General features: G+C 48.0%; 1 protein-coding gene across 1 annotated transcript in view; it reads left to right on the forward strand.

The window, feature by feature from the left end:
• The window catches only part of Smu1 (Smu1 spliceosomal factor), a 189,081-nt gene that overhangs the window by 94,088 nt on the left and 82,371 nt on the right, over positions 1-12,622 (forward strand). The window lies entirely within an intron of this gene.

The raw sequence follows: 12,622 nt of genomic DNA on the forward strand, positions 1-12,622 counted from the left end.
CCTAGTTGGAAAATCAAGATGCCATTAGCCCAAGGGTTCCAACAGGGAAAAATAGCCCAGTGAGGAAAGGAAATAAGGAAATGAATCAACTACATAAGAAACATACATATACCAATGCACTTTCCCCAATTTTGGGGGTTAGCCAACATCAAACAAATGAAAAAAAGGGGACCTTTCCTCTCTATGTTCCTCCCAGCCTGACCAGGGACTCAGCCTAGTTTGGCTGGTGCTGCTAGGGTGCCAAAGCCCACCCTCTCCCGTTATCCACCACAGATGAAGCTTCATAACGCTAAATCCCGTACTGCTGCTACCTCCGCGGTCATCCAAGACGACCGGAGGTAGCAGCAAGGCCTACCGGAACTGCGTCACAATAGCTCGCCGTTCATTCCTGTTTCTAGCACGCTCTCTTGCGTCTCTCACATCTATCCTCCTATCACCCAGAGCTTTCTTCACTCCATCCATGCACCCAAACCTTGGCCTTCCTTTTGTACTTCTCCCATCAACTCTTTCATTCATCACCTTCTTTAGCACACAGCCATTTTCCATACTCTCAACATGGCTAAACCACCTCAACACATTCATATCCACTCTAGCTGCTAACTCATTTCTTACACCTGTTCTCACCCTCACTACTTCATTCCTAAAAAAAAGATAGGCATGGGTAGCCAGATCATCTAGAAACACTTTCCAACACTATAAAAATATAAGTTTGGCGACACTACTTGCCAATTCCTTACGGTAACATGACTAAGCAAAAAAATGCAAAACAAATAAAAAGGGGCACTCGCGGAAAAATGGCTAACATTCTAATATACGGCATTTCAGAAAAAAAAAATTCAGCCACGTGCTAGGCGAACCATCAAGGCACATTTTCCGACAAATAAACATCTAAATGAATCATTACTCTGTGATAGTTCCTTAGTACGTAGTAATTTTGAAAGAAATGGGAAAAAACGAAAAAATGGCAATCACAGGAAAATCGAACACATACAGTACCTATATATACGCTATATCTGGCTAAAAAAAAATAGGCATGGGTAGCCAGATCATCTAGAAACACTTTCCAACACTATAAAAATATAAGTTTTGCGACACTACTTGCCAATTCCTTACGGTAACATGACTAAGCAAAAAAATGCAAAACAAATAAAAAGGGGCACTCGCGGAAAAATGCCCAACATTCTAATATACGGCATCTCAGATAAAAAAAAAAGACATGCACGTGTTAGCCCAACCATCAAGGCACACTTTCTAACACATAAACATGAAAAAAAAATCAATAATATACGGCAATTCCTTACTACGTAGTAAATTTTTACAAATATTGAAAAAAAACAGAAATTGGCAACCGGAGTTAAATACCCAATATACCAATAACTACGTCGTATCTGACAAAAACAAAGTCACGCATGGGTAGCCAGATCATCTAGACACACTTTCCAACACTAAAAAAGCAAAAGTTTTACGACACTATTTGGCAATATCTTACGGAAAAATGACTTGGCAAAAAAAATGATAAAAAATGAAAAAGGGGCACTCGCGGTAAAATGCTCAACATTCTAATATACGGCATCTCAGATAAAAAAAAAGACATGCACGTGTTAGCCCAACCATCAAGGCACACTTTCTAACACATAAACATGAAAAAAAAAATCAATAATATACGGCAATTCCTTACTACGTAGTAAATTTTTACAAATATTGAAAAAAAAACAGAAATTGGCAACCGGAGTTAAATACCCAATATACCAATAACTACGTCGTATCTGACAAAAACAAAGTCACGCATGGGTAGCCAGATCATCTAGACACACTTTCCAACACTAAAAAAGCAAAAGTTTTACGACACTATTTGGCAATATCTTACGGAAAAATGACTTGGCAAAAAAATGATAAAAAATGAAAAAGGGGCACTCGCGGTAAAATGGTCCTCGTGGTAATGAACGACATTTTAACTAAAAAAAAGTCATGCACATGGTAGCCAAACAATCCACCAAGACTTTCCACAACTGATAACCTATACAAGTTGCACCATTCTACGACAATTTCATAATACGTAATAACTTTGATAATTATGCAAATTACCTTAGAAGGGTAAACTCGGTCGCGCTCGACCCCGACACGTCTCAGAAATCGGGGAAGGAGTACAGCTACAGCAATGCACATCTGGACACTAGTAGAGCGTGTAGGAGAGACACCTACTGCAGGTCGAGCACCCACAAATTCAGTCACGGGGGTGAGTCACGTGAGAGAAACCTGTTTTTTTTTCTACGCTCGGGGTTGCGGACGACCCACCGTACCTATCCAGGGTTAAAAGATGTCCAGACTCTTTACGAGGACTGCTACACACTGGGTCCATTCGTTGCAGCGAGTGCAGTAGTGGGTGAGGGTTCTACCACTACACTTCCCTAATTCCAATATCCTTTTAATCTGTCTCTTGAAATGTTTTTAATATTGTTTTATGGGTTGTTCGGAAGGCTAAGAAGCCTTTCGCATCCTGGTAGATTTGGCGGGTGGTCAAAGTCATTTCTTGAGAGCGCCCAGATTAGGGGTTTGATGAGGTCCTGTTGTATTGGTTGCAGCCCTTGATACTTCAGCTCCTGGGAGTCTTTCAGCATCCTAAGAGGATCGCTGGGCTCCGTGAGGAAGACAGACTTACAAGGCAGAGTAATCGTCTAAGTCAACTTCCTTACCAGGTACCTATATATTTTAGTTTTGTTATATTGATAACTGTCAAAATGAAAAAACTCTTAGCTTATACGCTGTAAACATAATTAACTCTGGTCTCTACCCACCTCCTTGGGTGTGAATCAGCTATTATATATTCACCGGCTAAGTTAAATATTTAAAAATGATATTTTAATTATAAAATAAATTTTTGAATATACTTACCCGGTGAATATATAAATTAAATGACCCTCCCTTTCTCCCCAATAGAGACGCAGCGGGACGAGAAGAATTGAAGGTTTTGTTTACATACAAGAGTGGTATCTGGCCGACAGTTGGCGCTGGTGGGCACACCCGCAACCTTCATAGCGATCGCTCGCGAGTTTTTTGAGTGTGTTTTCTGTCGAGCCGCAGAGTTGCAGCTATTATATATTCACCGGGTAAGTATATTCAAAAATTTATTTTATAATTAAAATATAATTTCTCTCATATCTGCCTAACTGTAAAAATTTGATACATAAGTCCCACGTCCCCTACCTCTTCTAAAACCACCCTGTACTTCTAAGATTGCATTCTCTGTTTTATCCTTAATCCTATTAATCAGTACTCTACCATACACTTTTCCAACCACACTCAACAAACTAATACCCCTTGAATTACAACGCTCATGCACATCTCCCTTACCCTTATCTAGTGGTACAATACATGCACAAACCCAGTCTACTGGTACCATTGACAACACAAAATACTTATTAAACAATCTCACCAACCATTCAAGTACAGTCACACCCTCTCCCTTCAACATCTCAGCTCTCACACCATCCATACCAGGTGCTTTTCCTACTCTTGTTTCATCTAGTGATCTCCTCACTTCCTCTATTGTAATCTCTCTCTCATTCCCATCTCCCATCACTGGCACCTCAACACCTGCAACAGCAATTATATCTGCCTCCCTATTATCCTCAAAATTCAGTAAACTTTCAAAATATTCCTCCCACCTTTTCCTTGCCTCCTCTCCTTTTAATAACCTTCCATTTTCATCTTTCACTGTCTCTTCAATTCTCAAACCAGCCTTCCTTACTCTCTTCACTTCTTTCCAAAACTTTTTATTCTCTTCATATGAATGACCCAATCCCTGATTCCACCTCAGGTCAGAAACCCTCTTTGCCTCAGATATCTTGCACTTTAATTCCACATTTTTCTCTATATCTTTCATACTTTTCTACATTATTAGTCTGCAGCCATTCTTCCAATGCCCTCTGTTTTTCTTCCACTTTTACCTTCACTCCTTCATTCCACCATTCACTGCCCTTCCTCATGCTGCCTCCAACAAACTTCTTGCCACACACATCACTTGCAGTCCCAACAAAATTTTCTTTTACTAACTTCCAGTCCTCTAAATTACCAGTTTTTCTTACTTTCACTTCAGCATATGCCATTTTCAACCTTTCTTGATATTCACTTTTTACCTCAGGTTTTATTAACTCTTCAACCCTCACTAGCTCCCTTTTACATCCACCTACTCCATTCCCCCACTCTTTTGCCACAACTAATTTTCCTTCCACCAAAAAATGATTAGACATACTGTTAGCCATACCCCTAAGCACGTGCACGTCTTTCAATCTTCCAAACATTCATTTAGTTATCAACACATAATCCATTAACACCCTTTCTACCACTCATCCATTTACCACTCTTACCCATGCATACTTTTTTTTATCTTTTTGAAAAAGCTAGAACTTATCACCATCTCTTACTCAACACACATATCTACCAGTCTCTCACCTCTCTCATTTTCACCTGGTACGCCATACTTCCCAATGACACCTTCAACCTCTCCAGCGCCCACTCTAGCATTTAAGTCACCCATGACAACTACATAATTCCTTCTACCCAGTCCTTCTACACACCTATTTAATTCATTCCAGAACTGATTCCAGTCTTCACTTTTCTCACAACCTGGCCCATACGCACTGACAAAAGCCCAACATTCCCTACCCAACCTAACCCTTAACCACATTAACCTAGAAGATATCTCCTTCCATTCCACTACTTTACCTGTCATCCATTCACTCAGCAATAAAGCCACACCCTCTCTTGCTCTCCCCCTCTCAATCCCAGACACTCTACCAGTCACTTCACCCTTCCCTTTTATCTTTGCCTCACACAAAGCCAATATATCCATCCTTCTATTCTTAAACATACTTCCAATCTCACATCTTTTACTCTCTATCGTACTACACCCACGCAGTTAGACACCCCAAAAACTAGATTGCGGGAAGCAGTCACTCTCCCCCCAGCTCCACCTTTTGGATGTCTCACAGGCATATATAATACAGGAGAGGGGGTTTCCAGCCCCCTTGTGCTGTACCTTTTAGTCCCCTCTCATGACATGCAGGGATACGTTGGCGCTATTCTAATTTTATCTAAGCCCCCGCGGATATAAGTAATGAAAAATTAAAATAGACAAAAAATTAACAACATTAAAACAGATATTTGATATATAAACTATAAAAAAATTATGTAAGCCTGTTCAACATAAAAGCATTTGCTGCGAGTTTAAACTCTTGAGGTTCTACTGATTCAAGTTCCCGATTAGGAAGATCATTCCACAACTTGGTCACAGCTGGAAAAAAAATTCTAGAGTACTGGGTAGCGTCATAATGGAGAAGGCCTGACTATTAGAATTAACGGCATAGCTTTTATTACGAACAGGATGGAAATGTTCGGGAAGATCTGAATGTAAAGGGTGGTCAGAATTATCAAAAATCTTTTGCATAATGCATAATTGATCGACGGTGCCAGAGATTAATATCTAGATCAGGAATAAGAAATTTAATTGACCTTAAGTTCCTGTCCAACAAATTAAGATGAGAATCAGCAGCTGAAGACCAGACAGGAGAACAATACTCGAAACAAGGTAAAATGAAAGATTGTTCCAACACAGAGTACTTACCTCGAACTACTTTCTTATGAGTATCTGGGATCTCCTCCCAACCGACCAGAATTTTGTGTAGTTTACCCTACCTCCGTTTTCTATGCGGGGGAACCTCTGGTGGAGTGACACGCGCCATGAGGTGACCCGGGGTCAGAGAGCGTGCTCGCTCAGGTCTCGACCTCCAGTAAGTTTTCTGGTTGCGTCCTGATAACATCTCGCCGTGCTCTCCTTACCCAGTGCGACCCTTTGTGTCCCACGCGGTCCCCACGTGGTCCTCTTGTGTTCATACCTTACCTTATCCTACCTTTTCCCTCTGTGTTCCTGTGTCTTGTGGTGCTTTACTGGTTCGTTATGGAGCATCCCCGTCGTTGCCCCGGGCCTAAGGCCGGTAAATCTTGTGGGGTTTTTCTGTCCAAGCCGGAAGTCGACCCCCACTCCTTGTGTTCATCGTGTAGGGGCAGTGTGCGTTCCCGTGCAGCCATGTACCCGGAGTGTGAATCCTGGAATGAAGTCCAGTGGGTGCGCTACGGAACCAAAAAGAAGAAGGTTACCAAGAGGTTGCCGAAGAAGCCAAGCATTGCCTCGCCTCTTGCTTCGCCCGATGCCTCTTCGGAGAGAGCTTCTCTGCCGCCTTCCCCTACCCAGAGTAGGGAACGAGGTAAGTCTGTTGCGGGGAAACGGCCTATTGCTCTTCCCCAGGAGTCCGTGATGTCTGTTGGTGGGGATGTTGTGTCGGTTCAGGCAAGTGGGGGGCCTGAGGGAGGGACGGGAGTGGATTCGGGAGACGGGGTCCTGGTGCCAGCAGGTCCCGTCTCTACCGACGATCCTATGTGGGGGAAGGCTGCCACAGCCTCTTCCCCCGCTTCTTGGATCTGTGTTTCAGGTACGTCAGCGGCCAGGGGAGATGCCGAGATGGAGGATTCACCGAGTTCGGACCCCCTCGCGTGGGCGCCGCTGAGGACGCCCTTCAGGTCGCCCATGAGACTGGAGGAGGAGTTCGACACCTTGTTTACCCGTAAGAAAGTGCCTCGCTCTCCCCCGGCGCCCTCAGCAACGCTCCCGCCCATCTTTCTCCAGCCTTCTTCATCAGCGGACCGGCACGAATAGCCACCAGCAACGCGGGACGATTCGGACTGATCAGCACGTTCTACGTTCCCGTTCCCGATACGCCAGGAGGCGTTCCAAATCCCCCAGGAGGAAGCACAGGAGGAGCCGCTCGTCAAAAGAAGAATGGGTATGTGTCACCATCCCACGCAGCCACCTCCTAGCAGCTTCAGCAGCCCCGAGTACCTCTGGCTGGCTCCCGAGAGCTCTGTCTCCATCTTCGAGGTACGGCCCCTCCAGCAGGCCCGAACATTGACGGAAGTCCTCGCATCAGGTCTCGGTCAACAGGCATAAGTCCGCGAAGGTTCCGACTTCATCCGCGCAGCAGAGAGAGTCGCCCCTTCGGACTGGCAGCCTTGTCCCGGCCTCCGGCCCTTCAATGGACCGCTCTGACTGTAAGAGTCAACCGGCTAGCACAGGGAAGCCCGCAGCCACATGGATCCCCGCAGGAGGGGGTAGGCCCATGACGGATAACCTCGTCCCAGCGGGGCTGCCTGCTCAGTGAATCGAGCCGCCAAGGGCTCTCCACGAGAGAAGGATGCCTCCACCTCAAGCGGAGCCCTCCACCATAGGCGTTCCTACTCAGGCGGAGGACCAGTGGGTCAAAGGCCTCGTGGATAGCTGAGAATGTTCGACTGACGAGGTCTCCATTTATAGGAAGGTCCTGGCCCTCATCAGGCGCCATCATAGGCTGGATGAGCCGAAGCCCTCGACGGACGAAGCCTGGCTCTCCGTGCTTAGCAGGATGGTGGATAACCCTGTGCAACAGAGGCCTTCGCTGGCTCTTCCCCTGGCGAGGGACGTTAGGCTGGGTATGGACCACATAGATAGGTTCATAGCCAGCCAGGCGGATGCTCCCAAGAATCAGAGCGCCTCCAAACTCCTCCAGGGACTTAAGACACAGAAGCGTTTTTATCTCTCAGAGGGGCGCCGCGGAGGTCCCTGTATGGTTTAGCCAGCAATTGCTATCCTGAACCAGGGAGCCGCTGAAGATAGGGTATCCTCCGCACCAGTATGTTTTCTACGACGGAAACCTCCATGATGAAGGACTTGGCCCTGGATTTGGTATACGTATCATCATGGTTGGACTGGTGGGCCTGCACGTTAGTAGGTTTTCAGGCTTCCCACGACCTCTCCGTCCCCGAAAAACAGACCTTACTGAGGGAACTAATTAGCTCAGGAGGGAAGGCCCTCAAGTTCCTATCATACCAGTCCCTCTCTCAGGCAGCCAACTGGGTCCTGCGGAAGAGGGACACAGTCCTGAGTAAGTTGGTCAGGAGACTACCAGACAGAGAAGCAAGAGCCTTAAGGAACTTACCCCTGTGGGGCGAGTCGGTGTTCCCCCTGAAGGCAGTGGAAGAGGCTATGGAGAGTGTCAGGAAACTGAAGGATGCGGGAGAACCCAGACCCCCTCCAGCAAGATGGCCTGCCCATAGGAGACCCTCTTCGGATGTCTCTCACCCAATCCCGCGCCTTGCCGATCCAGCCCAGAAGGGACACCCCGTCGGTGTCATGGCACCAGCCCTCGCAGCCCTCCTGTAGGGGTACTTCGGCCCCTCTGGCGAGCTGCAGACCATCCTACTCTAACTCCAGGAGAGGACGTTCCAGCTTCGCCTCTCGAAGGAGATAGGATGGGAGGCCCCCTACTCCTGCCAAAGCCTCAGGTAGGGGGATGCCTTAAACACTCTTGGCAAGCAGTGCTGAAGGAAGGATACAGGTTGTCCTTCCTAGCGGAGCCGCCCTCTCTGATCCCGGACCAGCAGGCAGAGTGGTTCGGCGCCCAAGGACCCCTTGAAAATGAAAGAATTAAAACACTTCTTCAGAATAGATTGATCACCAAAAATCTTGAAAGACTGTCTCAATAAGCCACTTTTTTGTGCAATTGAAGTAAATTTGCTGTCGAGAATCACGCCTAAAATTTTAAAAGAGTCATACAAAGTTAAAGAAACATTATCAGTACATTATCAGTACTGAGATCCAGATGTTGTGGAGCCACAGTCCTTGACCTACTTGCAATCATACTTTGAGTTTTGTTAGGATTTAACTTCATACACCATAATTTGCACTATGCACTAATTTTATCCTGGTATCGAACCTACCTTTGACTGTGTTAATCATGATGCCCTTGTTTTCAAACTCAAACAGTTGTGAGTGGGTGGGTCATTTCTGAGCATTATTATTGAATGTTTAAGTAATAAATCACAAAGAGTTGTTGTTGATAGGCACCATAGTGAGTATAGGAATGTGATATCTGGTGTTCCTCAGGGTAGTGTTCTTGGCCCATTACTTTTCATACTACTGTATATACACGACATGTAGTTTGGTCTAGAAGACAAGCTTTTGCTTATGCAGATGATGCTACTCTCTTTGCATCAATTCCATCTCCTGAATGTAGATCTGGGGTTGCTGAATCCCTTAATAGAGATCTAGATAAAATTAGTGCATAGTGCAAATTATGGTGTATGAAGTTAAATCCTAACAAAACTCAAAGTATGATTGCAAGTAGGTCAAGGACTGTGGCTCCACAACATCTGGATCTCAGTACTGATAATGTACTGATAATGTTTCTTTAACTTTGTATGACTCTTTTAAAATTTTAGGCGTGATTCTCGACAGCAAATTTACTTCAATTGCACAAAAAAGTGGCTTATTGAGACAGTCTTTCAAGATTTTTGGTGATCAATCTATTCTGAAGAAGTGTTTTAATTCTTTCATTTTCAAGGGGTCCTTGGGCGCCGAACCACTCTGCCTGCTGGTCCGGGATCAGAGAGGGCGGCTCCGCTAGGAAGGACAACCTGTATCCTTCCTTCAGCACTGCTTGCCAAGAGTGTTTAAGGCATCCCCCTACCTGAGGCTTTGGCAGGAGTAGGGGGCCTCCCATCCTATCTCCTTCGAGAGGCGAAGCTGGAACGTCCTCTCCTGGAGTTAGAGTAGGATGGTCTGCAGCTCGCCAGAGGGGCCGAAGTACCCCTACAGGAGGGCTGCGAGGGCTGGTGCCATGACACCGACGGGGTGTCCCTTCTGGGCTGGATCGGCAAGGCGCGGGATTGGGTGAGAGACATCCGAAGAGGGTCTCCTATGGGCAGGCCATCTTGCTGGAGGGGGTCTGGGTTCTCCCGCATCCTTCAGTTTCCTGACACTCTCCATAGCCTCTTCCACTGCCTTCAGGGGGAACACCGACTCGCCCCACAGGGGTAAGTTCCTTAAGGCTCTTGCTTCTCTGTCTGGTAGTCTCCTGACCAACTTACTCAGGACTGTGTCCCTCTTCCGCAGGACCCAGTTGGCTGCCTGAGAGAGGGACTGGTATGATAGGAACTTGAGGGCCTTCCCTCCTGAGCTAATTAGTTCCCTCAGTAAGGTCTGTTTCTCGGGGACGGAGAGGTCGTGGGAAGCCTGAAAACCTACTAACGTGCAGGCCCACCAGTCCAACCATGATGATACGTATACCAAATCCAGGGCCAAGTCCTTCATCATGGAGGTTTCCGTCGTAGAAAACATACTGGTGCGGAGGATACCCTATCTTCAGCGGCTCCCTGGTTCAGGATAGCAATTGCTGGCTAAACCATACAGGGACCTCCGCGGCGCCCCTCTGAGAGATAAAAACGCTTCTGTGTCTTAAGTCCCTGGAGGAGTTTGGAGGCGCTCTGATTCTTGGGAGCATCCGCCTGGCTGGCTATGAACCTATCTATGTGGTCCATACCCAGCCTAACGTCCCTCGCCAGGGGAAGAGCCAGCGAAGGCCTCTGTTGCACAGGGTTATCCACCATCCTGCTAAGCACGGAGAGCCAGGCTTCGTCCGTCGAGGGCTTCGGCTCATCCAGCCTATGATGGCGCCTGATGAGGGCCAGGACCTTCCTATAAATGGAGACCTCGTCAGTCGAACATTCTCAGCTATCCACGAGGCCTTTGACCCACTGGTCCTCCGCCTGAGTAGGAACGCCTATGGTGGAGGGCTCCGCTTGAGGTGGAGGCATCCTTCTCTCGTGGAGAGCCCTTGGCGGCTCGATTCACTGAGCAGGCAGCCCCGCTGGGACGAGGTTATCCGTCATGGGCCTACCCCCTCCTGCGGGGATCCATGTGGCTGCGGGCTTCCCTGTGCTAGCCGGTTGACTCTTACAGTCAGAGCGGTCCATTGAAGGGCCGGAGGCCGGGACAAGGCTGCCAGTCCGAAGGGGCGACTCTCTCTGCTGCGCGGATGAAGTCGGAACCTTCGCGGACTTATGCCTGTTGACCGAGACCTGATGCGAGGACTTCCGTCAATGTTCGGGCCTGCTGGAGGGGCCGTACCTCGAAGATGGAGACAGAGCTCTCGGGAGCCAGCCAGAGGTACTCGGGGCTGCTGAAGCTGCTAGGAGGTGGCTGCGTGGGATGGTGACACATACCCATTCTTCTTTTGACGAGCGGCTCCTCCTGTGCTTCCTCCTGGGGGATTTGGAACGCCTCCTGGCGTATCGGGAACGGGAACGTAGAACGTGCTGATCAGTCCGAATCGTCCCGCGTTGCTGGTGGCTATTCGTGCCGGTCCGCTGATGAAGAAGGCTGGAGAAAGATGGGCGGGAGCGTTGCTGAGGGCGCCGGGGGAGAGCGAGGCACTTTCTTACGGGTAAACAAGGTGTCGAACTCCTCCTCCAGTCTCATGGGCGACCTGAAGGGCGTCCTCAGCGGCGCCCACGCGAGGGGGTCCGAACTCGGTGAATCCTCCATCTCGGCATCTCCCCTGGCCGCTGACGTACCTGAAACACAGATCCAAGAAGCGGGGGAAGAGGCTGTGGCAGCCTTCCCCCACATAGGATCGTCGGTAGAGACGGGACCTGCTGGCACCAGGACCCCGTCTCCCGAATCCACTCCCGTCCCTCCCTCAGGCCCCCCACTTGCCTGAACCGACACAACATCCCCACCAACAGACATCACGGACTCCTGGGGAAGAGCAATAGGCCGTTTCCCCGCAACAGACTTACCTCGTTCCCTACTCTGGGTAGGGGAAGGCGGCAGAGAAGCTCTCTCCGAAGAGGCATCGGGCGAAGCAAGAGGCGAGGCAATGCTTGGCTTCTTCGGCAACCTCTTGGTAACCTTCTTCTTTTTGGTTCCGTAGCGCACCCACTGGACTTCATTCCAGGATTCACACTCCGGGTACATGGCTGCACGGGAACGCACACTGCCCCTACACGATGAACACAAGGAGTGGGGGTCGACTTCCGGCTTGGACAGAAAAACCCCACAAGATTTACCGGCCTTAGGCCCGGGGCAACGACGGGGATGCTCCATAACGAACCAGTAAAGCACCACAAGACACAGGAACACAGAGGGAAAAGGTAGGATAAGGTAAGGTATGAACACAAGAGGACCACGTGGGGACCGCGTGGGACACAAAGGGTCGCACTGGGTAAGGAGAGCACGGCGAGATGTTATCAGGACGCAACCAGAAAACTTACTGGAGGTCGAGACCTGAGCGAGCACGCTCTCTGACCCCGGGTCACCTCATGGCGCGTGTCACTCCACCAGAGGTTCCCCCGCATAGAAAACGGAGGTAGGGTAAACTACACAAAATTCTGGTCGGTTGGGAGGAGATCCCAGATACTCATAAGAAAGTAGTTCGAGGTAAGTACTCTGTGTTGGAACAATCTTTCATTTTACCTTGTTTCGAGTATTGTTCTCCTGTCTGGTCTTCAGCTGCTGATTCTCATCTTAATTTGTTGGACAGGAACTTAAGGTCAATTAAATTTCTTATTCCTGATCTAGATATTAATCTCTGGCACCGTCGATCAATTATGCATTATGCAAAAGATTTTTGATAATTCTGACCACCCTTTACATTCAGATCTTCCCGAACATTTCCATCCTGTTCGTAATAAAAGCTATGCCGTTAATTCTAATAGTCAGGCCTTCTCCATTATGACGCTACCCAGTACTCTA

The sequence above is a fragment of the Palaemon carinicauda genome, chromosome 32 (genome assembly GCF_036898095.1).
Source record: "Palaemon carinicauda isolate YSFRI2023 chromosome 32, ASM3689809v2, whole genome shotgun sequence".
NCBI classification, from domain to species: domain Eukaryota; kingdom Metazoa; phylum Arthropoda; class Malacostraca; order Decapoda; family Palaemonidae; genus Palaemon; species Palaemon carinicauda.